Raw genomic sequence first — 27,456 nt, forward strand, 5'->3', positions numbered from 1 at the left:
AGTGGGCCCGCGCCTCCCGCTTGGCACAGGCGAGGTTACCGCGCGCGGTGCGTTCTGACCGCTGCGGGGTCGCTGCGCTCGGTCGCCCCCGACCCCCCCGTGACCCTGGGGCTGCCCACGTCCCCTGCTGGGCCCGGGCGGGAGGGGCCTTGTGGGTAAATAAAACCATCACCCTTTTTTTTTTTTTTAAACTGTTGTCACTGCACGCAGGAAATAGAACGCTCGAGATTTCCTGTCGTTTGCAACCACAAACCCTCCGCTCTCTAAGGCGGATGAGTACAATCCGCGCAGCGCAAGCACAGCGCGGCCGTTCCGTTCCGTCCCCGCACAGCGACACCACGAGGGGCGGCAGCTCCCTCGCCACGTCCCGCGGGCGGGCACGGCCCTCCCCGCGGCGTTATGTAGGTTACGGGTGGGGGGGCAGGCAGCGGGGACGCCCGGGGGAGCTCTGACGTCCGCGGAGCCCGGTGGGGCGGTGCCTGCGGCACTCCCGGGGCTGCGGGCCGGGGGATGCGGCTCCGGCACCGGGAGAGGCGTGCGCGGATTACCGCCGTGTCCCCCGGCGAAGCATGGGTTAACGCGGCTGGCTCCGCAGCGCGGCCCTCCTTTCTCGTTGCATCAAAGTGCTTTAAGGCTGTTCTGTGCACCCCCTCCCGGCTGGAAAGACGCTTTATCCCTGCATGCTAAGTAAACAGATCTTGTTTTCGTCTTCCACCCACTGCCCTCTTTCTCCAGCCTGGAGCTGGAGGCGTGCCAAGGCGGCTGCAGCGATTGCTGCCTCTACACTCACACACACACATACGCACACAGCCGGGGGAAGCAGCCGGGTTTCTCGGGTGAGGCAATGTGCCTGCAATTGGCAAGGACAAGGCAGGAATTGTAATTGCACTGCATCATGTGATGGCTTATGAAAGAGGAAGTTTGGATGTTTTAGTCACGTACTCCTTTGCCCTCTTGCTTTAGCCTCCAGGTTCTGCGAAGGAAAAAACTGCATATATTTATATACACTGGTGGGAAGCCAAGGAGCTGCGTGTTTGCACACTGCGCGTGGTGAGCAGAGCTCGGAGCGAATCGGCTGCAGGGAGGGAGAAAGCAGAGCTTTCACGCGTCTGACTGCAGGACAGGGGAGTGTGACCCCTATTTATTTAACTTCATTCCTAATGAAATCGGGCTGGTCAGAGCTAGCATTGACAGTGTTTGGGTTCTGCTGCATTTTGCTGCTTTTGAATCCATTCTAGTAGAAGAGACAAAAACAACCATTGCAGCTTTCAGTGTCAAAAAGCAGATAAAAAATAGTGGCATAGGAAATGTGATTTACGAATCAAATCACACACACAAAAGTCTGCAAAGCTGCTGTTACAGCAGTTTCTGCACAAGAATACAACAGATAATGCATTTGTTTCTTTTTGCTTTTATTTATCTATCTATCTATTTATCTATCTATTTATTTGTTTATTTATTTTGAAACAGAAACCATCCTTTTGTGCCTGCTCTCCGCTGAACGCCCTGGCGATGACATGGCAAGGCTATATGTAGGGGCACTGGGGCCTGCAGGCATGCCCAGCCGGGGGACCCTGGCACAGCCCTGTGCCCTGGGGAGCCCTGACCTGGTTGTGGCTCTGCCTAGTGCCACAGTGCAGGGAAGGAAGGGAGAGGTGCAGCTGGAAACCTCCACAAAGCCATTGCTTTCCCTGGATGCCCACCAGTGGGGGCTGCGGATGCCACAGGTTCCACCTGCAGAACCCATCCTAGGCCAAAGCCCCAAGCTGGGGCAGTGGATTATTGCTGAGATGTTTGCAGGACCTCTGCTGACAGGTAGGAGCAGAGGTTCTCTGCCTCCCAGCTTTGTAGAGTTTCTGCTGCTTTTGTTCCTATTGGAGTTGGCACTTGCTCCAGAGCGTTTTCCAGAAAGCTGAACGTGGTCGGGTTACAGTGGGCTTCTTGCCTATGTGTGGATTGTGTGATATCTGTGATATTTGCTGAACAGTTCAGAAGCCCCTACAGCACCTGCCAGCTTCTGATTGTACACAGCTGCTCATTTTTGCCTGTGAGAGTACTGGTAGCCATCTTAGAAATGCTGAATGTTCCAATTTTCATTTAGAAGTAGGCATAAATTTAGAAGAGAACCCCCTGTATACCACACCCACCCTCCATTTATTGTGTGGTTTTTGAGACGTACCATTTGAACAGCAGTTCAGTAGAGTCCTGCTCTCACATCAGTACTGGTCCTAAAGAAATATATCTGTCTAACCATTTTTTATTTAATATGGGAAGAAAGTACTGATGTATACAATACTGCTGTCAAGAACAGCCTGTTGACAAAGGCTTTAAGACAAGCAGATGGTGAGCCACTGACCCTACAAACACTGGAAACCACTCCTAATGTTACCTACAGGACAACTGCTGGACAAGCAGCCGTGCTCAGAGTGTGCAGCATGCTGCTAACACCTCTCCCCAGCGCTGCCGACTGCTGTCCCACGCTGCATGACCCCTGTGACATGGAACTGCTGCTGCTGGCAGAGGGACACTGACAGAGTAGCATGTTGTCAGCCTGTGTGTGTGTGCTGGGACAAACGGGGAATGTGGACGTGGTTACTTCACTGTCATTTTTGTTGTAGAAGTTTTGGGTGCATGAATACATCCGAGATCCAACTCGGGTTATTCTCTCATTCTATAATTATATGAGTAATAGTGTGAGCAAGAGCCTCAGTGCTGCAGCTTCTGCTGCTTTGGTGGGCTCTACCCCAGGCAATTTGGAGCCAAAATGGTGTGCTTTTTTTTTAAACAAACAAAAAAAAAGGAAATGATTCTGTTTTTAACTGAGCAATTGACTTCACAACCTCATTTCAAGTAGCAGTGGAAAAAAAACAGCAAGGAAAAGATGATGGAAACACTTGAGAAATTCAGAGGTTACTACACTCAGAAGGGAAATAAAAACTTCAGAGGGACTCTTCCAGATGCCAGAAGAAAGGGCAATTGATGTGGAAAATCTTCCGCCTGCTCTCTTCAGCCTGGTAAATAGCTATGTTGGACGCTCCCACTGACACCGTGTTGGCTGCCCTCTGCTGCGAGCCACAATTGGCAATTGTCTATGGGGTATGGGGGGACAGAGCGACTGGGAGCTGCCTGCGGTGTGTTAGCATGGCCAGGCAATTCTGGCCCAGCACAGGAAGACCGGGAGGCCGTGACCCCATGGGAACACCATGCTGCAGCTCGAGAGGTGACCATGTTCTTCTGCCCATCGTTGCAGTCATGTTATTTCAGTTTCGTAATATAAGGAGAGCTAGCAGAAGCATGCTCCAATCTGTGGAAACAAAGTGCAGTGAAATTAGTTTCTGGATGTCATTGCTGCCTGCTCCCCTAACCCCCTTTGGGCAGCCGGCATGGGGACAAAGGTGCTGCTCTGTGCTCAGCTCCCAGCCTCACGTTTTTTCTCAGTGCTGTTTCTTAGACTAAGTAAAAACAAGTAAAATAGGGTATTTTTATTGACTTGGACATTCAGTCATATGCACAGTGTACTGCCTGCCGTGTAGCGATCCTAAGTAGGAACACTGACAAGTTTAGGCATTAGTGACACACTTGTAAACACCACTAGCAGAGCTGCAAAGATCAGAGTCATCCCTCTTGCATTCACCTGCATCCCTAATGCCCCAACACCCAGCTGAGCTCCAGAAGGAGTTGCCTGCCAGGAAGCACAGCCAAATTCATATGTGATAAAAAGAACTGTAGCAAAATTAATAACTGGTACGCCCATTCTGGAACTGACAATTAACCTTGGTCTCCTCCTCTGGATAATAATTATTAAACAGCTTGCCAGAGGTTGGGGCTTGCATATCACTTAGTCTCCCAAATGGGGCTGGATGAGAGACCAAGGCTGGTCATCTTTGTAATGGGAGCTGCGGGTGTGTCACTCCGCAGTAACACTGTCTGTGCCAGCCTGGCCGCCGCTCCCTGCTGGTTCAGAGGTCCTGCTGCCTGCGTGTCACCTCGGGAAGTGGCAGCCCAGCATCTCTTGCACGCCTCTCCTTGGCTCATCTCCATGCAGCGTGGAGCTCCCTGCCATTCCCTCAGGTCCTGTTGTTATCACCAGAGAGCAGAGGCCAGCTCTGTCCCTCTGCTCCCCTGCTGTATGTAGACCCTGAGCAGCCATCGGGTGGTGGCAGCTGCCAGGTTGCAAGGGCCTGGCATGGGCTTGAGCTGAAGATTTAGGAGCAAGAGGACAGCAGCCTTCATCATCCATTTCCCTTTGCCAGTTACTATTATTCTTAAATGCCGTTCTGCACACATTGTAATTAAATGGAAAAAAAATATAGACCAAATGAAAAAGGGTACAAGCTTCTCAAAAACATCTCTGTACTAGCTGCAGCTTGACTCAGCCTTCAATTAACATTCTTCCTCAAAATAGTTGTCTTCTCTAGCTTTTGTTAAATCTTACATAATATCAGGCCAAATCACCACCCAAGAAAGGGGCTGTGAAAACATGTCACTGTGTGCATGATTCTTACTTTGCACATGGGTAGGTATGCACCAAAGAGAATGCTCTCAAGACAGCCAGGAGGAGGACACCTGTAAACCTGATATTGCTCAGCACCTCCAACCTCAGGGCACTGGGGAGCTCTGAGGGCACACTGCTGCTGGGGCAGCTCTGCTGAGCTGAATGTGCACCAGGACTGCCTTTAGCCTAAGGGTCAGCAGATGCAGACAAGGCTGTGCCTTCTGAATTTTGTTCTATACCAAGAGTTATGTGTTTTTGATGAATAGGTCAACAGGGTGTGGAAACATACTCTGAAGCTTTCTGCATCCTTGCACATACTTTTAGTTGGCAGGAGGGTTGTCTACAACTTCACTTGGAAAGTTTTAAAAGAAAACGCAAATGGTAGGTAAAGGGCAGAGATACATTCTTTGAAATACATTTGGCACAGATTTTAGACATTCCTTTGTCATTTGTTAAGCAGCAAGAAGAATCCCCACTCAACTGTATAAAGTATGGCAGTACCACTTTCTCTGTTTACAGGTGATTGAAAAATCACAACCTGCTGCATTCACCTCTGGATAGCACGTTTAACTGTCCATACCATTGTCTATGCTTCAGAATCGGTACAGGGCAGGTATGTGAGGAATCTGAGCTTTTTCTCATCTCCTTCCAAAACTACAAATCAGGACTGAAAGGATGATTTTGCTTATTTCTAAAGGGGAGTTTTTTGTTTTTTGGGTTTGTTTTTTTTTTTTTTCTTTTTTTTTTTCCTGCACACTAGGGCTTCAGAATCAAAATTATACACCTGAAATGCCAGAAAAATAATATGGCCAGAAGACCGAGAAGCTCTTTTCAGCTGTAACCAGACTCACCACGCAGCAGCCTGTAGTACTTAAAATCCTCTTTAACTAAATGCATGTCAAGACTTGCATGTTTCGGACACTATTAAGACGGCCAGCCCCCATATTTTACATACTCTCCTAATTGCATTCATATGTTCGGTTTCATATTTGACCTCTGTTGCAGCAGAGAGCCAAGAAAAGCACTCTTTTTCTGAGCTCTATGCAGGAATGGAGCTGGAGGGTATCACAGATTCATAAAATGGCTTAGGTTGGAGAGGACCGTAAAGACCATCTAGTCTCAACCCCTTGCTATGGGAAGAGCTGCCATCCACCAGGTCAGGCTGCCCAGGGCTCTGTCCAGACTGGCCTTGAATACCCCCAGAGATGGGGCATCCACAACCTCTCTCAGAAACCTGTTCCAGTGCCTCACAACCCCGAGTAAAAAAAATAAATTATTTCTAACATCTAACTTAAATTTCCCCTCTTTTAGTTTAAAGCCATTTTCCCTTGTCCTGTCACTATGAGACCATGTAAAAAGTTGGTCACATTCCTGCTTGTAAGCTCCCTTCAAGTACTGGAAGGTTTTGGTGAGGTCCTCCTGGAGCCTTTTGTTCTCCAAGCTGAAAAAGTCTCAACCTTTTCTCATAGGAGAGGTGCTTCAGCCGTTTGATCATCCTCGTGGCCCTCCTCTGGATCTGCTCCAACAGCTTCACATCTTTCCTGAGCTGGGGGCCCCAGGCCTAGGCATAGTAGTCTACATGGAGCCTTACAAGGGCAGAGCAGAGCAGGACATCACTCTCCCTGCTGCCTCCCCCTTTTTTGATGCAGACCAGGATATACTGCTGGTTCATGTGTGGTCTTTCGTCCATCAGGATCCCTAAGTCCTTCTCCACAGAACTGTTCCCAAGTAGTCTACTCCTTGTCTGAACTTGTGTCTGGCATTGCCTCAATCCAAGTGCACTCGGCCTTGTTAAACCTCGTTAGATTCCCATGTGCCCACTTTTCGAGCATGTCCAGGTCCCTCTGGATGGCATCCCTCCCTTCTATTGCATCAATTGCAACACTCAGCTTGGTATCATTGGCAAACTTGCTGAGGGTACATTCAGTCCCATTGTCTATGTCATTGATAAAAATGCTGAAGACAAGCCCCAGGATGGACCCATGGGGACACAACTTGCGACCAGTCTTTCCTTGGACTTAGAGCTGTAAACAACGACCCTCTGGCTACAGCCATCCAACCAATTCTTTGTCCACCTAATAGCCCAGCCTTCAAATAAGTCTCTCTCCAATTTAGAGATAAGGATGTGATGCGGGACCATGTCCAAGGCCTTGCACAAATCAAGGTAGATGAAATCAGTTGCCCTTCCTTTGTTCACTGATGGTGTCACTCCATCATAGAAAGGCACCAGGTTGGTGAGGCACAATCTGCCCTTGGAGAAGCCATGCTGTCTGTCTCAGATCAAACCATGTGATCTCACATGTGCCTTAACATCTTTTCTAGGAGGATCCATTCCATGATCTTCCCAGGCAAAGTGGTGAGGCTCACCAGTCTTTAGTTCCCCAGGTCCTCTCTCTTGTCTTTCTTGAATGTGGGAGTGATGTTTCCCTTTTTCCAGTCACCAGGGACTTCTCCTGGCAACCACATCAGCCAGTTACTTCAGAACCCTGAATGTGTTATCTGGCCCCATAGACTTCCACATATTCTACCACATGAAGAGGTCTCAGACTCGATCTGCTCTTACACTGGGAGTGATTTTGCTTCCCTGATGCCTACTTAGAAGTTCAGGGACATAAGAGACATGAGAAGCCTGACAGACCATGAAGACTGAGGTAAATAACTCGTTAAGTACCTCAGCCTTCTCCATGTCCAAGGAGGCCAGCTCTTCCTTTTCACTGACCAGAGGGAATACACTCTCCTTTGCCTTTCTCTTCTGTACAGTGTCTCTATGGAATCCTTTCTTGTTTTTCATATCCTCTTACCAAGTTCATTTCCATCTGCACCTTGGATTTCCTGACTCCATCCCTGCACATCTGGACAGCATTTCTAGATTCTTCTCAGGCCACCCATCCCCACTTCCAGTGCTTTTCCTTTTCCTTTTTTTTCCTTTTTTTCTTTTTTTTTTCCCCTCATCCTGACCAGCAAGTCCTTGCTCAGCCACGCTTGCTTGTTTCCTGCCTTGTCTGCCTCATTTCTTATTCTGGGGAATGGAGAGCTCTTGTGCTCTCCTTAAAGTGCTGCCAGTTTGGTCCTATTACTTTGTCCCTAAGGACAATTTCCCTGGGCATCTCATCCAACACTTCCTTAAACAGCCTGAAGCTGACTCTTCTGAAGTTCAGGGTCCTGACTCCACTCTTTATCAGGCTCACATGACCCCAAGGTCATGAATTCAACCAGGGCATGATTGCTATAGTCCAGGCTGCCTCCAATCTTAACCTCTTTTACAATCTCTTCCATGTTGGTAAGCACCAGATCCAGCAGTGCTTCACCTCTTGTTGGTCTGTCCAGTACCTAAATCAGAAAGTTATTGTCAGTGGACTCCAGGAGTCTCCTGGGTCATCTGCAGCTCACAATGTTGTTTTCCCAGAGATATCCGAGTGGTTGAAATCTCCCATCCAGCACAATGCTTCTTGGAGCTGACGCAAGAAGGCCTTGTCAACAGATCCCCTTGATCAGGCAGCTTGGAGTAGACCATGACCACCAGATGCCCTTCACTGGTCCTGTCCCTAATCTTAACCCACAGGCTCTTAACCTGTTCCTGACTGTTTCTCAGGGGCAGCTCTTTGCAGTCTATCCACTTCTTAACAAGAAGAGGGCAACTCCCCCACTTCTTTTATTTTGCCTATCCCTTCTAAAAATTTTACAGCCTTCAATCATGGTGTTCTTCTTGTGAGTCATCCCACCGTGTTTCCATGATAGCAATAAGATCGTAGTTTTCCAATTGCATCACGGTTTCCAATTCCTCCTGCTTACTTCCCATGCTGTATGCATTGGTACAGATGCACTTCAGCTGAAAATGCCAAAAGTCACATCATCGTCTGCCTTGGACCCTTTATAGAGACATATATAAAACCAGATAAATATGAATATTTGGAGCTAAATGCATGTGCTGCAAGAGCGTGTTATTGATGAGAAAAAAGCCAAAAGGCACAGTGACTCCTAGCTCATGGCCAGCAGACCACTGCTGTTGTTTTGGGGAAGAAAATGGGAAAAGCAGAGCCAGCCAAGGAGCAGACAGCCTACATAGGGATGGATTTCGCTCCTGGCCCTTTCTCAGGCAAGGCGAGAGCTTTTCCTGAGAACAACCCACAAGACTGGATCCACAGCTCTTCGGCCTGCAGCACTTCAAGACTTCCAGGTTGGAGACAATACGTCTGGAAATTTGGGGTGAGCTGCACCTCCTGTGTGTTTTACTTGGACAGTAGGGTGTAAGTAGCACGCTGCTGTGCTCTTATTTAGCTCTGTTATTACAACGCTGTTTGTGAAGCACGAAGAGTAATCCTCATGTAAAAATAATAGTATTGCAGAGCTAGACAGCAGATGGTGTTATTAAATACCTGGGCAAAGTCTAAGGTCGTAACGCTCTAACAATTAAAAAGATCTATTGTCTATCACTTAATAGGTAACCTCCTAGTGCATGATGTTTGCAAAGCTGAGCAGAGGGGCAAGTAGTATCTTGTCCAAGCCCAGATAGCTCTTCCAGTTAAGCAAATACTTGGCAACTATTTTCTTGTCTAAATTTGGCGCTACCATCACGTCAGGTTGATACAATACGATCCCTTATAATTTCCTAAATGATCCCTTCTCTAATCAACTCCATTAGGTTTATAAATAGACCGCAGCTGCCTGAGGACTGGTGATAGTTGCCTGACATCCAGGTTCACTTACAAGACCATGGAGAGGCAACTTATTGGGTGATGTAAATGGACATAAGCCTGCTGCCAGGCACGTCTCCCACCAGCTGCAGGAGATGCTGGTGTGTGAGGCGTGCCTGCCAGCGGCCGTGGCTTTCCACAGGCACCTGCAGCTATGGGCCTCTCTCCCTGGTGAAACCTACTTGTCTCAGTTGGTGAAGTTGAAGCTGAACCTCAGTAATACGCGGCACGGCTCTTCCTGCTGCGTAACATTTTCAGTCAGAACTCTGAGGATTAATTTTATATTGTAGAGACTGCACTTTCTGCATTTTTCCCTTGGTGTTTGCCTGGCATCTTGTGACCTGAACCTCTCAGTTGAACCTCTCAGCTGAATGCTGGCATCCAGGGATGCGACTTGCCTCTTCTTCTGCTGTGAGCTTTTTTTACACACATAAGCAAGGCTTTCTGCATCGTTTTCAGAGATGTGAATCTGAAATCATCTCTTCTGGGACAAGGAAACTAAGGAGGCTAACAGTCACTCTTTGGGGTAGGTTTTGGATTTAGTTTAATGACTGTAATAGTGGTGAATGCCTTGGCAGCAGAAATAGACTGATATGGAGAACAATGGGAACCTGTGACTTGGTACATTTGTCTCACAGAGGGCAGACAGGAGACTGGGAGTTAAGCAGAGTCCTGTGGCTGCTAATAGCTTCACACAGTACTTTTCCTCCGTGGTAATCACTCTCCTGCTAGGATCCACGAACTTGAGAACAAAGTACATTTTATTATTTACAAGGGTTAGATGACAAATACAAACAGATGGTGCAAAGATGACTCCTAATGCATAGTGATCAAGCAGTTTAATATTCATGGGTAAAGGCCTGGAAGATTAAGTAAACAGATTCAGATATGCAGGGGAAAGTATCTCATAACAATGCATAAAGTCAGCGTGGCCTTTTGTGCCCCGTTCCCCTTTGGATCAACACAATTAACATAAAGGGAAAGATTGGCTGAACTTTCCAGTCTCCCTAAAGTGTTCAAATCAGAGATTTCTGAGAGGAAGCCCTAGCAAGGAGTTTTGGCAAGATGGAGAAAATCCCTTGTCTTTTGCCTGTGAACTTTCTGTTCCTGCTCCAAAGCCCCTTCTGCAAAACAGGTTGCAACAGCTGAGCGTGCTCCAGCCTGCTGCTGTGGCTGCCCTTACGTAAAGCATTCTCACCTGGGTGACACAGGGCTTTTTGCTGCCACCGGTCAGATGAGTGAGCAAGGGTAACTCCCATGAGCAAGGGTTGTGGCATTAGGAGCCTAACCATGCTGCTCTGCCATTAATGACGCTTCTCGTGGCAAAAGCTGGGATCTCGTTGGTTTTGCTTTCGCATGTAGTCATCTTGCAGAGAGGATTTCAACACTGATGAATATTGCCAGCCAGGTCCTTGGTATGAATCATCCTGTCCTTCCAGATGACTTTTTCTTTCTGCTGTTTACATCAGCCGCAGAGAATTTTGATGCTTTCTTGTGTATGTGTGCAAAGGAATGTTTCATTTGAGAAGATATTTCCAAACTCTCTGAAGTCATCCCTCTATATCATTCCTTTTGTTGTTGCTGTTCTCGCTTTCAGCGTGGGCAGTTTGCGAGTTGTTTCTAAGGGGTTACTGACTGAGCGCTGAACAAAGGGCAAAAAAGAAAGGCAGGGAGAAGGGTTCGTGAAAGAATCCTGCTGGACTGTGCCAAGAAGTTTGCTCTGCAGCATACATCAGCCTGCTATTTTCCTTGTCTGCATCAGGTTGCATGAACAAAGGATTTGGGGATCGGTGCGCTCAGCCCTGGAAAGGTGTACATGTGAGCAGGCCAGCAGCCCCTGCCTTCTTTTACACAAGGCCCTCATCACTGCAATAGTGTCAGGACACCGTGGCTTATGGACAAATGGGAGAAGCTACGGGGGTTGAGTTAGGGCTGGAGAAGGGTTAAAACCCAAGCCACAATATTCAAGAGAAAGGTGGAAAGCTGCCCAGTAGCCTGCCAGCTGCTGGGTGAGGAGGTGAGCTCTCCTGCTGGCACTCCACCACTGCAGCTCCAAGGAAAAAAACCATACCTCGATCTCCAGAAAAGTAACTTTTTTTTTTTTTTTTTTTTCATGATCATCACCATTTGGCTGCTTTATTTTCATCTTTCTTCTGTAGCTGTAGCCACCACAACTCCATTCCTGTGGCCATCTCCCAAATGACTGACGAACTCTGGGTTCTTTGGATGCTCTTTCTCAGGTTCTTGTTGTTCTACAGTGTTTTTTCCAAAGTACCTGACAAACCCTGGAAATGGCATTGGGTGCTTGAGTCCAGGTGAACAACACAAAGTGAGGAAAGGAGTGCTCGTTGGCATGACTTCAGCCTCAGACTTGTAATGAAGCCACAGTGCAGTGTTGGGAGCTGAGCACCTCCACCTTTGGTATCTGCCCAGAAAATGGTCTGGCTCTATGGATATATTCAGTGGGAATAGCTGTATAAGCTGGAATACAGTCAAAGATACATGGCAGAGAAACCTGCTCTGTGAATAAAGCCTTTGTTAAGAGGAATTCCATCTGTACATGATTTCATCAGCTCCATGAAATGTGCAGGACATTTATATGGTGAATTAGGCACAGCTCCTGTTTTGAGAGAGAAAATGCTTCTGTGTGCTTTTCCACAGAAGTCCGTTGCTACACAAGGAGGGGAAACCATCTGCAATGCCATTACTGTTCTCACAGGACAGGACAAGCATTGGGACTGTGCTAACATGATTATAAAAATAATGTGCATTTTAAAAGCATCAAATGCACAAAAAATTGGCACTGCCCTTTTCTTTGCCTTCTCTCCCTTAAATGTGGAGATGCTTAAACAGGGTAAATAACATTCAAGACAGCTAAAGAGCAGTCCACAGTGCTGAAACACTTCTGCTGTCCAAAGCAGCTCCATGCCAGCTATTTCATTTACCATATGTTTGGTGTGGTTTTGGCAGAGTCAGCATGAGGATTTTTGGGCAGGCCTGCGAAACAGTTTTTCCCTTCCTCCACCCAAACGTGACCCAGTCCTGTCTGCCATGATCACACCGTTGCACAGGGTCAGCCTGGCTGTTTTGGGCAGAATTAGTCAGAGGGGCCTCTGGAAACGTGCCCAAGGAAGGCTGATTCATTTTCCATATGAGTGGCTGCATTAAGGAGCAGGAAGGAGAAGGAAGACACAGTGTTTGGGATGGAAATGCTAGGTGATGCTGAAGGACCACACAGGGATTATAGGGTTCCTTCTCCGGGTCCAAGGCAGATGCGGTTGGGATGCGCTGGCTGTGGGGCAAGCTGCTAGCCCCATGGCACTGTTTTCAGCCATCCTGCAGGAACTGCCAGAGGCTGTGAATCAGTGACTGGAAACGTGGAGCTTTGCTCCTGGGGTTGTCTGGTTTCAGATGTGGAGAGCATAGGCTCCAAGCAGCCCAGTCCAGCAGAGAACTGCCTGATCTGTGAGCAGACTCTCCAGTGTGGGGCTTATTTTTCCTTAAAAATGAGTGGGATGCAGTGGCCAGACATACAGTCTAGCTGGTGCTATCCAGATATGGCCTGGGACTTGTCTAGCCAAACAAGGGAAGAAGAAAAGGGAATTTAAACACATCTTTCTGCCTTTTTGTAAGCGAGTGCTGAAAGGTGTGAAGGTACAGCTGCGTCATTCCTTCCTGCACACATGCTGTGTGCTCTGAGCATACATTCTCAGCAGTAGTTCACAGAAGTAAGCCTTGTTCCCCCAGCAAAGGAGCTTTGCCACAGGGTGCTGGGGTATCTGCTCAGCAGACTTGCGGACCTCAGGGAGCAGCTTTGCCAGGTGAGCCTTCCCAGCAAAGTGCCAAAACCCCTGGTTAGCACTGAGCTTGCGATCCTTCCCTTGCTTTCTGCTGGATTAATTGCTGGAAAGGTTGTGCAGCTGCATGGTGGCTCGGCACCCCATCTGATCGGCCGTACCTCTGCATTTCTGTTCTCTGAAACAGTGTTTCTGACCTGATTCACCTTGCAACCGGAGGGTGGAATTCAGCTTCATATCCATGGCAAGGAATGTAAATATTCCTGCCTATCGTCTTCTCAAGTGCACAATCCGAGTGTGCACGTGAGCAAGCAAGAAAGTACAGTTTCCAGTGGGGAGGCAGAAGCAGGGCTCTCCAGCCTGCCTCCAACTGCTTCTCTTCACCCTAGAGCTATTGGGGGCACCAGTCCTCCAACCAGAGCTGCTCAGGGGGGCAGGAGCTCCCAGGCAAACTGAGGATGGTCTGGCCTCCGCCTGAGTGGGGCAAATCAGGCTGAGTCATCCAGAAGAGCCAAGGCTCTCTGGGCACGAGCCCCTCTTCCCAGAGGTGGCCTTTAATCCAAGCTGGCTGCATGCTGCCTGCTGTCAGCAGCCCTTTTGTGCCTCCACGGGTGTTTGCTGGTGCAGGGTGGAGTGACTCAGTCTGCGCCCCTACCCTGAGCACTGGAGAGCTGGGAGGGGCTGCAGAGTGCCTGGCTGCAGATCTCGTCCTTCCCTTTTCTCATTTCAGCAAAACCGTTGCAAATTTCACGGAGCTTTCCATCACAGGCAAACAAAGAGGAAATTGATTCAGAGTGAGAGCATTAACATCACCAAATAGTAAAGGCATTGCATAATGCTATCAAGCAAGCTTCCTCTACTGCAGAAGCAGAGGTGGGCAGAGTGAAGCTAAGGAAGTAAGGGGACAGTGGATGGGTGAGGGCAAGGATCCTTAACGAAGAAAACCCAGAAGATAAAAAGCAAAAAGAACAAAAGGAGAGGTGTTAGGGAAATACGACTGAGCAGATGCAGTACTTATCTGCTTATGCATCAAATAAAATTCCTATGTGTAAACAAAAAGCAATGAGTAACATCAAGTGAAGGGCCAACGTGTGGGAAGGAGTTGCGCTGGTGTAATAAAAGGGCCGGTGTTAAACCATTTCAGTTAGAGCCCTGCACATGTGGGCTGCTGATGGAAGAAAAAGGCCTGGCTTTATGACTTCCAAGGAAGGATAGCAAACACCGGGGCTTCCCGGTGCAAAGTGCTGATCCATATGATAGTAAACTTCCATTTAATCAAACACTGGTGATGAGTCAGCACTGTACTGGCTGTCTTTATGTAGGATAAGGCAAGGTCTGTCTTCCAACAGGTGGTTTAATGCCAGCAAAACAACAACAACAAAACATCTAGAGCCAGAATAAACACATTGTACATCATTTTGGCTCTTCCAATAGAAATGTAACTGGGAATTCACAAATAATCTCAATTAGTTTTATCCTGGGTACTGCCACTGTCTAGTTTTCACTTACACCAAGACTATTTTAGTCTAATTGGCTATTAAAATATATGTCAATGTGAAAGTTTCTAGCTCTTCAGCGCCAGTGTAACTCATTTCCAGAGCAATGCGAATGCCAAGAGGAATGGTTCCCACCAGCCTCAGAGCGCTGACACACTCACTCAGCAAGCACCTGCCCTGGCCTCAGGTACCTTCCAGCCTCCCACGGGTTTGTTACTGAAGGGGTGTGCTCGCCTGTCTGCTCACCTACCGTCATCTGGGGTTTAAACTAGAGCACCTGACCCAGTATTTCAGATGGCAGTGCGGTGACTCACTCAGAGACATCTTAGCATGGTGGAAGGAGCTCCTGCCCCAGCACCTGCCCTGCCACGCTGCTGGGACACACTGCTGCTGCAGGGCAGCCGGACCTGTGTGGGGTACCTCGGCCACTAGGCCTTAGCCAGTGGCTCTGCATGTATCGTTTCATCCCCCTCAGAGTTACCCACACTGTGACCAACAGACTCAAGTATCGTCTAAATTGTGCTTCTGAGGCAAAAGGAGTATGGATATCCACTTTTTATACCACTGGCTTGGTGCAAAGGAGCATGTAGATAGGGAGACATGAGTCTCACACATCCTGCAGCTTCTTGAGGTTTTGCTTGCTCTTTCTCTCTGGCAGGCACATTAGACTGTCCTTTGATCATCAGAGATCAAGAGTATTTCCACCCATACAAGGTAAGTCTGTTGCACGGACAGCTCAGAGGAAATGGAGCTCCTGAGAAGACCTGGTTTGGGGTGCATCAGTTCTTCTATGAGCATTTCAAGTGTTAGAGGAGCGTCTGGATTTTAAATGTCTTGCACGCAGCACACTGCTCCAAAAAACTCTCTACCTTAGGCTAGTCCTCAGGGTTGAATATTAATGAAGGCATTTCCCTACATGAGCAACATGTACTGTCTCATGTTTTATGCCTGCCTCGAATTTAAAGTGTGTGAGTGCAAGTAAGTCTCATGTCAGGTCACCTGCAACTACAGATAACCGCAGATAAGTGCTGTGGCAATGGTGCTCTGCTGGGATGAGCTCAGAAGTGGCTTCCAGCGCTTCTTTCCCTTAAGCAATGAGCTGATCTGGGCTGAAGGCTGTTGCCATCCTAAGCTACAAGGCTGAAGGCTGGCCTGCCACGTGTGCTGGCACATTTGCGATGCCCCTAGAGGTATAATTATCCTGGAGCTGCCATAGCAGTGGGGCTGAGCTTGTGTTGGACACTGCCAAAATTGTGACTGCTGTGACCAGCCTATGTCTCTGAGGATGTGAGGTGTGACTGCTTGAACAAACAGCTTATCTCACTCTTTCCACATTGCTGGCTTATTTTTGACAGGAGAATGGAGTTTCCCAAAAGAACTGAATTGTCACATGCAATAGGATATGAAATACAAATTGCAGGTTTCTGCAGTAGCTGCTTTTTCCCAAATCTCTACCACTACCATATCTCAAGTCCTTTGAAAGGACATGTTTGGTGTCACTGCATTGCACTGGATATCCTTTATATGTGGGGCGGAAAGCAGCACGAGATGGGACAGTGAGTGTTAGCCTGTGTCTGTGAGCAGATCAGCCTCTTATTCCTGAAATGCTGGTGATGCAGTGCTCTCCCTCTCAAAGCCCCTGTTACAAACCTTTCCATCACTTTCTGCATTTCTGCTCTTTGCAGGCACTGTCATCATTAGTAAGCCTCTGCTATTGGTGGCTGTGTTGCACTGTGGACTGTCTTTCAGAGATGTGTAAGGAAACCTGAGGCTTCTTGAAAGCATTCTTGCCCTTTCCTATCCCTGTGAAGTTGGTTATCAGTTCTACAAATTCTTACATACAGAAAACGCATTTGCCTACAGCAGAGGAGGTAAGAAAACACTAATGGTGAGCAAACTGACCTGGGGGGGAACATTTCCAGTTCTTCTGTGGTGTTTTCCCTGCTCATTAAAGCCCCTCCTTGGGCCTGGGGCTGTGTTTGATGGCAGATGATAACGACTCCAGAAGTGTGTCCCATTGCCTGGAGGCTGCTGCTGTGGGATCCTCTCTGCACAGCAGAAGCAATATCCCAGCTTCCAATAAGGAAGAGGCTAGCTTTGTGTTTCAGCATGATTCATCTCTGGTGGAGAAACCAGGCTTCTTTCTGCTAAGCTCCCCCTCTGTGGCCTTTTCTGTAGTTTTGCACGAGCTCCAAGGCATCGCAAACAAAAGCACTTGGGAGAAGTCGCAGTGTGAATTTGTCATATACCAAAACCCACATTTCTTCTGTATCTCTCCAGCTCCTCAGGAAACCGGTGTCCTGGAAAGAGACCAAGTTGAATGTAATCTTATCTTTCAGCCTCTTTATTTTAAACCCAAATGGGTTCCTTGATCCTCTCCAACTGAAAACACCCCTTGGGATAATAGCAGCACATCGAGCAGCCAGTGTGGGCACAGGAGACCAGTGCTTTTCTGGCTAGAGCCACCTTTGGTGATGCCATCTTCCCATGCAGAGAACAGAGCGGATGCTGCTGTGCTGCTGCCTGCATCGGTTGGACTTTGGTTGGCAGGACATTGTAAAATGACTCAGTGGGGATCAGAAAGTGGTGGAATCAAACAAAAGTCGCTTTGAAGCTGCTGTCAGTTGGCAAAAGAATAATTTAAAATTAAACCAGTTCTGAAACTATCTACCGCAAGCGGTTACAAGCCTCGGTGTTGTAAAACTGGGCTGTTTCCTCTTTTCCTCGCAACGATGATGTCCTTGATTCCTCCTTAGGCTTCTTTGGCAATTCTTGCACAGTAATAAAAAGGCATGACACAGCATATGTTTTGCGGCTCACCTTGCCAAACAAAATTACAATGTTACTATAGCTTCTTCGCCTTTGCATAATTAACTCTACAAAGGAGGTAGAGAGAGGGTAAGCATCTGTGCCAAGGCAAAAGCAAAAACAAGAAGTACGGAAGTCTGTTTTAAAGTCATCTCTGTTCAAAGCAATTCTTTTAAAAATGACTTATCTTGAAACTGTTGCAGACAATTAGGGAAAGTCATACAGTTTCTAAATGTCTGTTGTGTTTTACATCTGCAGCTACATTGCTAAGATTCAAAAAAAAGAAGTCAATGCCTCTTTGAGAGCTCATGAAAGTTGTGCAGGAGAGCATCTTCTGCGCAACATGTGCTGGGGCTGGGAGGAAACAGTCTGCCCAGGCGTCACTGCCCACTCTTCAGGCTCAGCTGGCATTGTTCTCATGCTTAATAATGTTGAGGACAGTCTCTCTGTTGAACTGAACCTCACAGCTGCCACAAGGGGAACTTGGTGCAGGTGGAGAGGTACGTGGGGTGAGAGGTGGGCCCAGTTCTGCCACCTATCCCACTGCCTTACTGTCATCCTTGTGTCTTGAAAGGACAGCACTTGGGCACTCCAAGCAAAGGAAGGGATCTCCCAATACACAGGATGATGAAAGGGAAAAAGGGAAACCCTTCACTCTATGGATCTGCCAAACTTGTTTCATAAAAAAGGCACAAAGCTACCACAACAAGCCCACTGTGCTTTTACCTAAACTAGTGTTAATAGCTGAATTAGGATTCAAGCAGCCTGAATAGTTCTAATATAGAGCATTGAAGAGCAAATTCCACTAATTCCCAAGACAAGACTCCCAGCAAAAAAGTCTGGTCCCAAGTTTCTGGCAAGTCCCCAGGCAATCCAACTAAGAAAAGAAGAAAAACAAAACAAAAACAACAACAGCAACAACAACAACAAAGGAAGAAAAAGAGGCAAAATAAAAGAAAAAGGGGAAAATAGAAAAGAAAGAGATGAGGAACATTTTACAACCAGCTGTGGCAGCTGGCAGCAGGACATCCAGGTAGAGCAGGGATCCTGCATGTCTGCTCAGTCTCTCGTGCTTTTAGGCAGCCTCCAGACGTGAGACCTTGTCTTCTCTTCTATCACATCCAGTGCAATCCCCACTGTGCACAGTGTTGTTCAGTCACAAAGATGTTGTCTTTCTGCTCAAAGTTCTCACGGAGACCTTTGCACAATGACACCACAGTCAAAACTTGTTTATTAAATGCTCATTTAGCAGAAATGAGGTCACATCATTTAATGGCTATTAAGATGTTAATGCATTAAACACACTACAATATCACCTGTTTATCCTAACCTTCATTTATCTAAATCACCTTTGCATTCATTGTGATGAGTGACATTTGACTGTGTCTGCTAATTATGTAAGAGTTGAGCTAGCACCAGTTGATCTTACTGGTGCACCCAAGCAGCTTGGTAACAAACATCATCATCCACAGTAAAATGGAGCTATTCCTAGATAATGATGACAAGAGAAATCCCCAAATACAGTAGAAAAAAGTAAGTAAACGCCCAAAGAACAGCAAGAAGAGGTCTCTGCTTGGAAGGAACCATGGCTGAAGCTGTGAAGTATCATCCAAAATCATTCATCCCTATTGCTAAGCCAACCTATATCAATAGCACCATTCTGTGGCACAAACAATCCCACAAATCTCATGTAACGTGGAGTGGGAAACACCTTCATTCGTGTGCCACTGCCCCATGGTCCCCACACCCCTGGGTCTGAGGGAATGTTTCCATGGCCCAAGCCCTGGTGCAGTAAGTCAGGGTGCCTCCAGGTATCAGCATCCCTCTCAGGGTGGCACCATTCATTTTATGGTGGTGCATGCTCAGCAGCTGTAGTGCTGAGCTCTGCTGCAGGGTTGAGCCCAGCTCTTTCTGCCTGCGGAGATGAATGCACGGTTGGCTCTGAGCTGCAACTAATAGATTAAAGCTCCCAGTAAATCAAGAGTTTTGCAAAAGCATGAATGACTGATTTCACAAGGTGATTAGAATTATCAAGGGAAAACATTTCAAGAGCTCAATAATTTACACTAACCACCTGTACTTTTAAAATAACTTTCCCCATTCCCCTCCCTTAACTTTAAGGGATTCTTGCCATGTTCTTCAACCCATTTCCTTCCTTCCCTTCAGCTCTGATTGCTGCGGAACACTCTTAATAAAGAATGTAGCATATCACTGGAGATTGTTCTGGGGATGAAAAATGCAATGTGATTTATTATAACATGGCTTATGCAGGCAGCTGATCTTAGCCTGCACTCCGCATCCTTCCAAAATCAAAACAATTTGCAGTGTAATATTGTGAAATTGGGTTTATATTCCAGTTTGCATTTTATGATTCTTATCCTTAAGAAAGCGTTTTCAAATGCATTTTCAGTTAGTTAGATTTTTCCATGCCTGCTTTTCGCTTTGAACAGTGCTAGCAAAGTCATGCCATGGTTTGAAAGGCTTTATGTGTAAATTTGGAACTCGTATCACACCCTACTGAGCAGTGGGGACTGTTCATTTATTTGTTTATTAAGTAGGAGTTATTTTCTCTCCAGCATGCTATAAAGCCAGCTCTTTGACCTCATTTCTCATCATGGACAAGAACTGAATTCCTGGAATAAAGAAAAAAATTGAGAAAATGCACTCCCATTTTGACAAAAATAACTGAAGAGATCCTTCCAACTCAAAAAATCATTCAGGAAAAAATGCGGGACGTATCCTTCACAACCTTCCTTCCATTGGAAGCAGAAGATCCGTGACAATTCATGCCACCGAGGTTTGCTGCCAGGTGGAGGAGGACAAAGTTCACTCTGGAGTGGTTTGCTGGCGGGGCAGCTGAGCAGTGGGTGGAAATGCCCAGATGGGAGGCAGGGAGAAGATGGAAGGCAGAGAACCGAGGTGTGCAGAGGTGGCTGGGAGGACACATCACAGCCCCATCTCTGAGAAGGGCCAGGATGATGGCTTAGGAAAACGCAGACACAAAGAGCAGTTGGGCAGTGGTGCAGTCCCAGCTAAGTGCTTAGTTGTTAAGAGTCCCGAAGGACTTTTCATGCAGGAATTTCCCTAATCACATTTTAAGTCTGGTTATACATTGACAAGAAAAATGACCCACGGTGAGGTGCCCGCACAGCCTGCTCTTTCACTCTGATAGCCCCAGGCTTCTGTGCCATGAGAAGTAGTGGGTTAACATGCCACCTTCACCCTGTCTGTGTCACCCAGGACAGATCTCAGGAATGCCTGAGTTTATTTTTATTTTCCAATATTTCAACTAAAGAAAACATCCATTAGCTGATCTATGATAGAAAAAGTAAAATAAGTATCCGTGCATGTGCTCAACACAAATAACTTACTTGAGAAACCCCTCATACACCTCTGCTTTGTTGTTTTATTTTCCAGTGGTGGTTTTATGATGTTGTGATGAAGCAAAAGATTTGACACAAAGAGGTAGTCTTTACCCAGATACTGGTATCCAATAGGTCATCTTGTTAAAACATGGAATGGAAATGAAGAGGGAAGGAGCTAGGAAGGGAAGAAGGAAGGAAAAGCTGGACTGTTCAGGGTGCAAAGGAAACAGCCACATTGCCATTAGACAAAGAAATAGCATGCGAATAGTGGGGTGAAGACCCACTTTGCACAGGGACTCCCATTCATGATTATACAGTAGATAAAAGTTCAGTGAAACAGAAGCACACCAGCTACATTCACTTGGAGACTGTTGGCACCATGTTGTTCACTGCAGTTTCTCTTGCAGATGCAAACATTATCTTTGCTGCTGTGACACAAGCTGGGGTGAGCTGTCCTTTCAGCTCTTTCTACAAAAGTGCCAAGTGCATGGCAAGTGGGGTCCAACATACTGCTTTTGACCAGCTCTCACCAAAGCCAACAGGAGCCTTGAGTCAGGCCACAGCTAGGTGCAAGGCTTTGAGCAAGCAAGTCTTCTCAGATGGGCAATGGAAAGCCTATCAGTTACAACACGTTTTTGCCTGAGCTGAATTACTTTTAATAGGTATTTTATTTTAGGAAGCTTGACATGATGAGGTGGTGCTGCTACTTTTGATTTTACTTCAGGAAAGATGAACTGTACTTTCAGGAGATTCTCTGCTTGCCAGTAGTGTAACTTTTTTTAACCCAAATACTGTTTGGTGAACTTAAGTCTGCCAGTTGCCTAAGCCTCTAGGTATGTTCTTAAAAAATAAATAATTACCCATCTATGTCCTCATGGGGATGTCTCTCAGATCTTCCTGCAGCTTTCTTCATAGCTTGTTTGGAGCATTATAAAGTCTGACCCAAATTCCAAGGGCACCATCTGGAGAGTTCTCCAGCAGATGCCGTGGATGCTCAGTTAGACTATGATTCTACCACAGCAGGCTGTACATTTGTTTTTCTTCTTTTTTATATGAGCTTTGAATGACTCAAAGGCCAATCATTGGGTGACATATCAAACTCTAACTTCTAGATAAAGAAATCGGATTGTCTGCAAGAATACCAGCTATTGTTATATCTGTAACATTTTCTTCTCATGAGGTGATATCAAATGCATAGAGAGGAGTAAGTTATAAAGTTGTACTGATGTGATTGTTTGGGATGTTAAAACAAAGTTAACAACTCCTTTACAAACCATCCCAGCTTCTGGGCAAACATCCCTGGAAGCTTCAGGAGTTCTCTTTGGTCCTGGCTGCCCCATAAAGAAACATCATTTATGCTGAATTAATTAGCTGCCACTTAACCCTGGCGCCAAGAGTTGATGTAATGAAGCAAAACAAAATGGAGCTAATGAAATCAATAACATCATTAAAATAACTCACAGCAGAGTTACTAGCTGCCGTGCCGACTGTGCTCACGGACCAATCGCTCAGCACGTAAAGGGACTTCTGCAAGAACATGTTTGAGCTATGAATGGCAGCCAAAAGCCAACTTGGCATTAAACTGCTCAGGTAGGCTTTTCCTGGACTGCACAGGGAGATTGCATGGGCACAGCCCTGGCCTGGAAGATTCGGATTGGTTTGGATGGATGGCATTATGGAGTAGAGGGCAAGCAGCTCCCAAAGCAAATTTCTAAATGGGAGTTTTAAGCAGGAAGGTACATTTAGGTAGAGCTTTTCTACTACTAATGCAGCTAGAGTAAGATATTTCCAGGAACAGTGCACACCATGCACTGGAAGAAGCTGACTGGGAAAGATTAAGCTGGTCCTGAAGGCGTAGAGTGTCTTGGTTGGCTGCTAAGAAGCCGAGGCCCTGTTCAACAGTGCTTAAAGAGCATGGAACATGGTGAGCTCTGGCTCAGTGAGAGCTTCTTGATGCTGTTCTTGCAGGCCTGAACCCCCATCATTGGAAACACTCTGTAATGTCAGTGCTTAATTGAATGAAAGATCTAACTGCATGCTTCTTACACAGAATTTCCAAATGTTTGCAAAGTCTAAGCCTCCTCATTGTGCAAAGATGTAATAGATACCATCAGAAAGTCTTAAAGCAGACAAACAGCAATGGTAAGTTTTGCACTGCTCAAGTTTTACACAAATAACGATGTTTCCACCGCTGTTAGTCAACCCTCCTGAATTTAATGACAAGTTCATAGATGGGGGCAGATAATTGTGAGCGTTAATATTAATTTTTCCTGACACAACTAAGTGCTAAATATGTGGGGCATATCTGTTTAGCTCTGTGCTGGTGCTCTTTCTGTGCTCTTCCCTGAGCTGACCACAGCTGTCATCTCTTTAATTTAGCTTCTTCCTGACTAGATGCTCTGCAGTATTTGACTCTGACTTATACAGGATACTTGGGTCTGTGGGCAAAGGTGAAAGGCAGCTGGGGTGAGAGTGACCTTCAAGTGGCAAATCTGAGGCAGAAAGGACATTTGAAGAGTTAACAGTGCTCTAAGGAAGTTGTGTGGAAGGCACAATCACAGAAGAAATAGTAAAGAGCTACTTGTGAACTCCTTGGTAGCAGGGAAACTTAGCACAAGTCCTAGAGGGGGCCCACAAGGTACAAAGTAATTAAACATGAGCTCTTCATTAGTTTCAGATGTGCAGAGGAAGCAGACAGAAAGTCAAACTAGGTCATGTTACTAAGAGGAGGAATGAAATGAAAAAGATACAGGTGATGCAACAAGCAGTGGGTGTGAAGTTTATGTACTTGAAGTAAAAGGAGGGCCAAAGAAAGACCTGAGTTTCACAAGGAGGAGTTCCTCAGTGACGATACCAAAGACACAAATGGTTGTTACTTTCTTCCTTTGGTCTCCACTCAAAGGTGCCCAAGAGAGCAAGCAGCTTAATTTCAATTCCTGGAAAATGCTGGAAGTAGAAATTGGTTAAACTGTTTTCCAGCACCTTGATGACAGCAAGCAGATGAGGAACAGCAAGCACTGATTTGACAAAAACAAATCATATCCGATCAATCTAATTTCCTTCCATAGTAGGTCTCAGATCTTGATTTTAGTAAAGCTTTTGCTATTGTCTCACCTGACACTTTCATAAACTAAGTAAAGAAACGTGGTTTAGAAGAAACTGCTATTAGAGGAGTGTACAGCTGGTTGGAAAACCAGACTAAAAGCAGTTATAAATGCTTCACTGTCAAACTGGCAGTACGTATCAAATGAAGTCTGAAGCCATCTGTTTTGTGTCTGACTGTGTACGGTATTTTCATTAATATCTTTGAAGAAATGAGAGTAGGGAACACTTATTAAATTAGCACAGGACACCATGGAGAACAGGATGAGAATGCAAAACAATCTTGACAAATTGGAGGAATGCTGGGGAAAACAAACGCCATTGAGCAGGGACAAAACACAGCTCTGCAGTTGCGTAGGCGTCATCAAGTACTAAAAGACGGCTGGGAAACAACCGGCACAGCGGCAGTTCTGCAGAAGATCTAGGGATGACAGCTCAACATGAATGAGCACGGTCACGCTGCAGTAAAAAATGAAAGTGTTGTAATGAGGTGTACAAACAGAAGTTCAATCTGCAAGAAACAGGAAATAATTCTTTCACAGTTGTCTATGCTGTGAAGACTTCATTTGAACTGTGCAGTTTTGGCCACTGCGGTTCAGGGAGATGGTGAGCTTATAGCAGAAAGATGAAAGGAGAACAATAGTAGTAGTGGTCCAGAAAAGGTGCCAAGGGAAAGGCTGAACAGTCAAAACCCAGAAGAACGTCGATAAGATTTTTCTCTACCTAAGTGTAGAGGCGAGGAAGACATAGCAGTGGTCATCTTATAAATCAGGAAGGGAGTAACTTCAGTCCCAGCTCCATTTGGGGTACTAGAGTAACGGCCTTAATTTAGAGGAGAGGAGCTACACTAAAAATACCTTCCAAAAGCAAGGATAAGTAAGCACTGCAGTATGTTGCCTGGAGAGCTGTAGAGTTCCCAGTGCTCTGAGAGTGCAAAAAACATCTGTCAGTTGGTCCTGCCTGGGGTTTGGGGAGGAGCAGATGGGCAGCCATCCCACCAGCCCCATCTCTTAAAATTTTCAAGACTGGATAAGCTTGAGGATTCAACTCAGCCTTCAGTTGAACACCTCAAACATAGGAGACCATTCCACACCGAGGACAATTGAATCATGCAGAGTAATTGTATCTTTAGTTAATGAAGTAGCTTTGGTTAGAAAAAGAGGACAATAGGAAGACATAAAACCAGCATGGATTGATTCAGCTTAATAAAATGAGGTAGTTTTATTATTTGCTTGCAGCAGCCTACTTGGTGTTATTCCCCTGACAGAAGTGACATCGTATAGCAAGCTTTGGGAATCTGTTGTTAAGGGTTTCCTCTTGCAGCTTACATAGCAATACCACAGCTATGCATAAATATCCACAAACTCACGCTTTCTCCTCTCTCACCTTGATGGTAACCTCCTCTCTAATCTCCTGGTCTGTCAAATGTTTCCTGTTGGCTGCTGGAGACATCGTTGCTTGTGCCTCAATGCAACTGTTAGCTGTGACAGCCACAACTAACACAACTCCCTGCCTTCCCTCAGGTACCTAGAAATGCAGCTCTGTCATCTTCCTGTTCATGTTTAGCCTGCCCCTTGAAATCCTCCAGGCTTTTATATCATGCAGGTTTGTGTCCCTCTCTACTCATTAACCTCTTCCCCTCTAGCCTCATCCTTTCTCTTTGCTACATTAGACTTCTGCACTTCATCACATCAAGTCTGCAGCTGACGTTTCCCTGGCTGCCCACAGACCTAACACTCAGTGCAATAATGGGGAACTCCATCTCAGCTGAAGTGAAACGCAAAGAGGGAACTCTGGTAGTCCTCAGCAATCCCATCTGAATCTATCTGAGTCTAGAGGTATTTCCTTTCTCTCTTCATGAGATTCATTCACTTCTCCTTTCTCATGACCCAGTCTCCTTACTTGTACAGCAGAATTGATGGCTCAGATGGTGCCTTCTGACCTTAAATGCCTGAAGGTTAACTAAGAGTGGGGGCTCATGGCACAAGTAAGAGCACAGCATGTTTTTAAAGCTCTATGTCTGTAGAGGTGGATGTAGACACGAGTTGCAGCTTGGAGCAGAAGCATTTGAAGGTGAGGGTACATCTCATCACTGTATGGGGATGATACTTGTCTCTAACTGCACACAAAGGACATTTCATCTTTCCTCCCAGCTCATCCACTTCCCCTCCCATAAAGGACATAAAAAGAAACCAAACAAGAAGAGCAGCCAACAGAAACTATCACATGTTTGGGGAAAGCTTGCAGTACAAATATTTCAAACCAGAACTGCCTAAGATGACCTTACAAGCAAAATAGACAACACCTACGTATTGCGATGGAAATGACAAAGCAGGGAAATTGTTGCAGACACAGCACAAAAGGACATTAGCTGCAGATTACACAGATTAGCAGAGCATTACAAATTGTACAAAGGAAACGCTCAATTTTTCTTTTCAGTATTAATAAAAGACACCTGAAATCAGCAGTACCAATGATTCCTTTTGTGGATTTCAGGCAATATGTTGGACAGCCACATGTTTCTCGCCGGCATCAAGCAGCCTTGCTTTTACTGCAAGAGAAGAAAGAAATTTCATCAACATCAGGGGCACCATGCAGCCATCTCTCTGTACTCATTCCTGAAATGATCTGAAATCTAACAGAAGGCATTTTATTCACAACTATTGTGCCTACTAGCTTTCACAGGTTTTCAGGACTTCTCAAAAGGAGCTGATTCAGGACCTCTTCCAGAGGGACCTGTTCATCAGCCCAGCCCAAGTGACCGTTGGAAGCTCTGCAGTGATGCCCACTTCCAAGGCTGCAGTCCTCTAGGCATGAGGCCGCTTATGGCCAAGAACTCAGGCAGGAAAGCCAGGGCAGGCAATCAGGAGGCAGCTCAGAGGCTGGCAGCCCCCACAGCTGCTTGTGCTGCTTGGGGCCTTATGACTGTCTGTGTGCCATCCTCAAGTGAGAGTCTGGAGAGTGGGGCGATGCGCCCTGCGGTAATTTCTGCAGTGTCGCAGGCCAGGAAGCACCAGCAGAAGAGATGTTATGACAGTGCAAACAGTTACCTCCGCTGCAAGCATGATAGGAAGTGACACTGCAAACAGAAATGTAACCTGTCAAGGGCACAGCTACATGCTTGGGTAGACGAGCTTGTCCTTTAACCAAGAGCAGTGCCACAGCTCCCTGCTTCCCAGTGTTTGAAGGCATCTGCACAACAAGAAAGCCACCCCAAATCTCCGACTTTTCCATATGAGTAAAGCTAAAGGACAGTGTTTCTGCTTCCTGGCAGCAGTCTGTGTGTGTGCATGTCAGCACTAATTACAGCCAGCAGGATGGTGTGTTTCAGATGTAAAAGCCTTCAGTGCCAGCACGGACCTTGCAGTGCTGCAGTGGAAAATATTAAGAGAGGATTACCAGAAGGCCCAGAAGAAATAAAATCACAGCAAAAGGAAATTACACTGAGGAGCACAACGTTTGACTTACAACTGTTGTGGTCTGAAACATAAATCTACACAGTACCAAGTGTCTGGAAAACTGAACACCAGCTGTAGTGAAAATAATCATTTTGCTAAAGTATTCTTTACCAAGGGTAACACTTAAAGAAGTGTTAAGACATTAAGGTAAGATCTGTGGATGCTGGCCCAGCACTGGAAGGGCTTCTAAGATGAGTGCTAGCTCTGTGCACATGAATGTGGTGTTTGAGATGGCAAGCCC

At 46.4% G+C, this 27,456-nt stretch overlaps 1 long non-coding RNA gene across 8 annotated transcripts in view; it reads right to left on the bottom strand.

The window, feature by feature from the left end:
- Positions 1-8,635: 8,635 nt before the first annotated feature.
- LOC128075338 (uncharacterized) overlaps positions 8,636-27,456 on the bottom strand; it is a 74,552-nt gene continuing 55,731 nt past the window's right edge. For 7 of the 8 annotated variants that reach the window (XR_008203797.1, XR_008203793.1, XR_008203791.1 and 4 more), the window contains one exon: positions 8,636-26,308. This is a non-coding gene — a long non-coding RNA (uncharacterized LOC128075338). The remainder of the gene's footprint in view (positions 26,309-27,456) is intronic. The other variant, XR_008203795.1, reaches the window with a different exon arrangement.

This window comes from Tympanuchus pallidicinctus, unplaced genomic scaffold, assembly GCF_026119805.1.
Source record: "Tympanuchus pallidicinctus isolate F22 unplaced genomic scaffold, pur_lepc_1.0 scaffold1, whole genome shotgun sequence".
Classification (NCBI taxonomy): domain Eukaryota; kingdom Metazoa; phylum Chordata; class Aves; order Galliformes; family Phasianidae; genus Tympanuchus; species Tympanuchus pallidicinctus.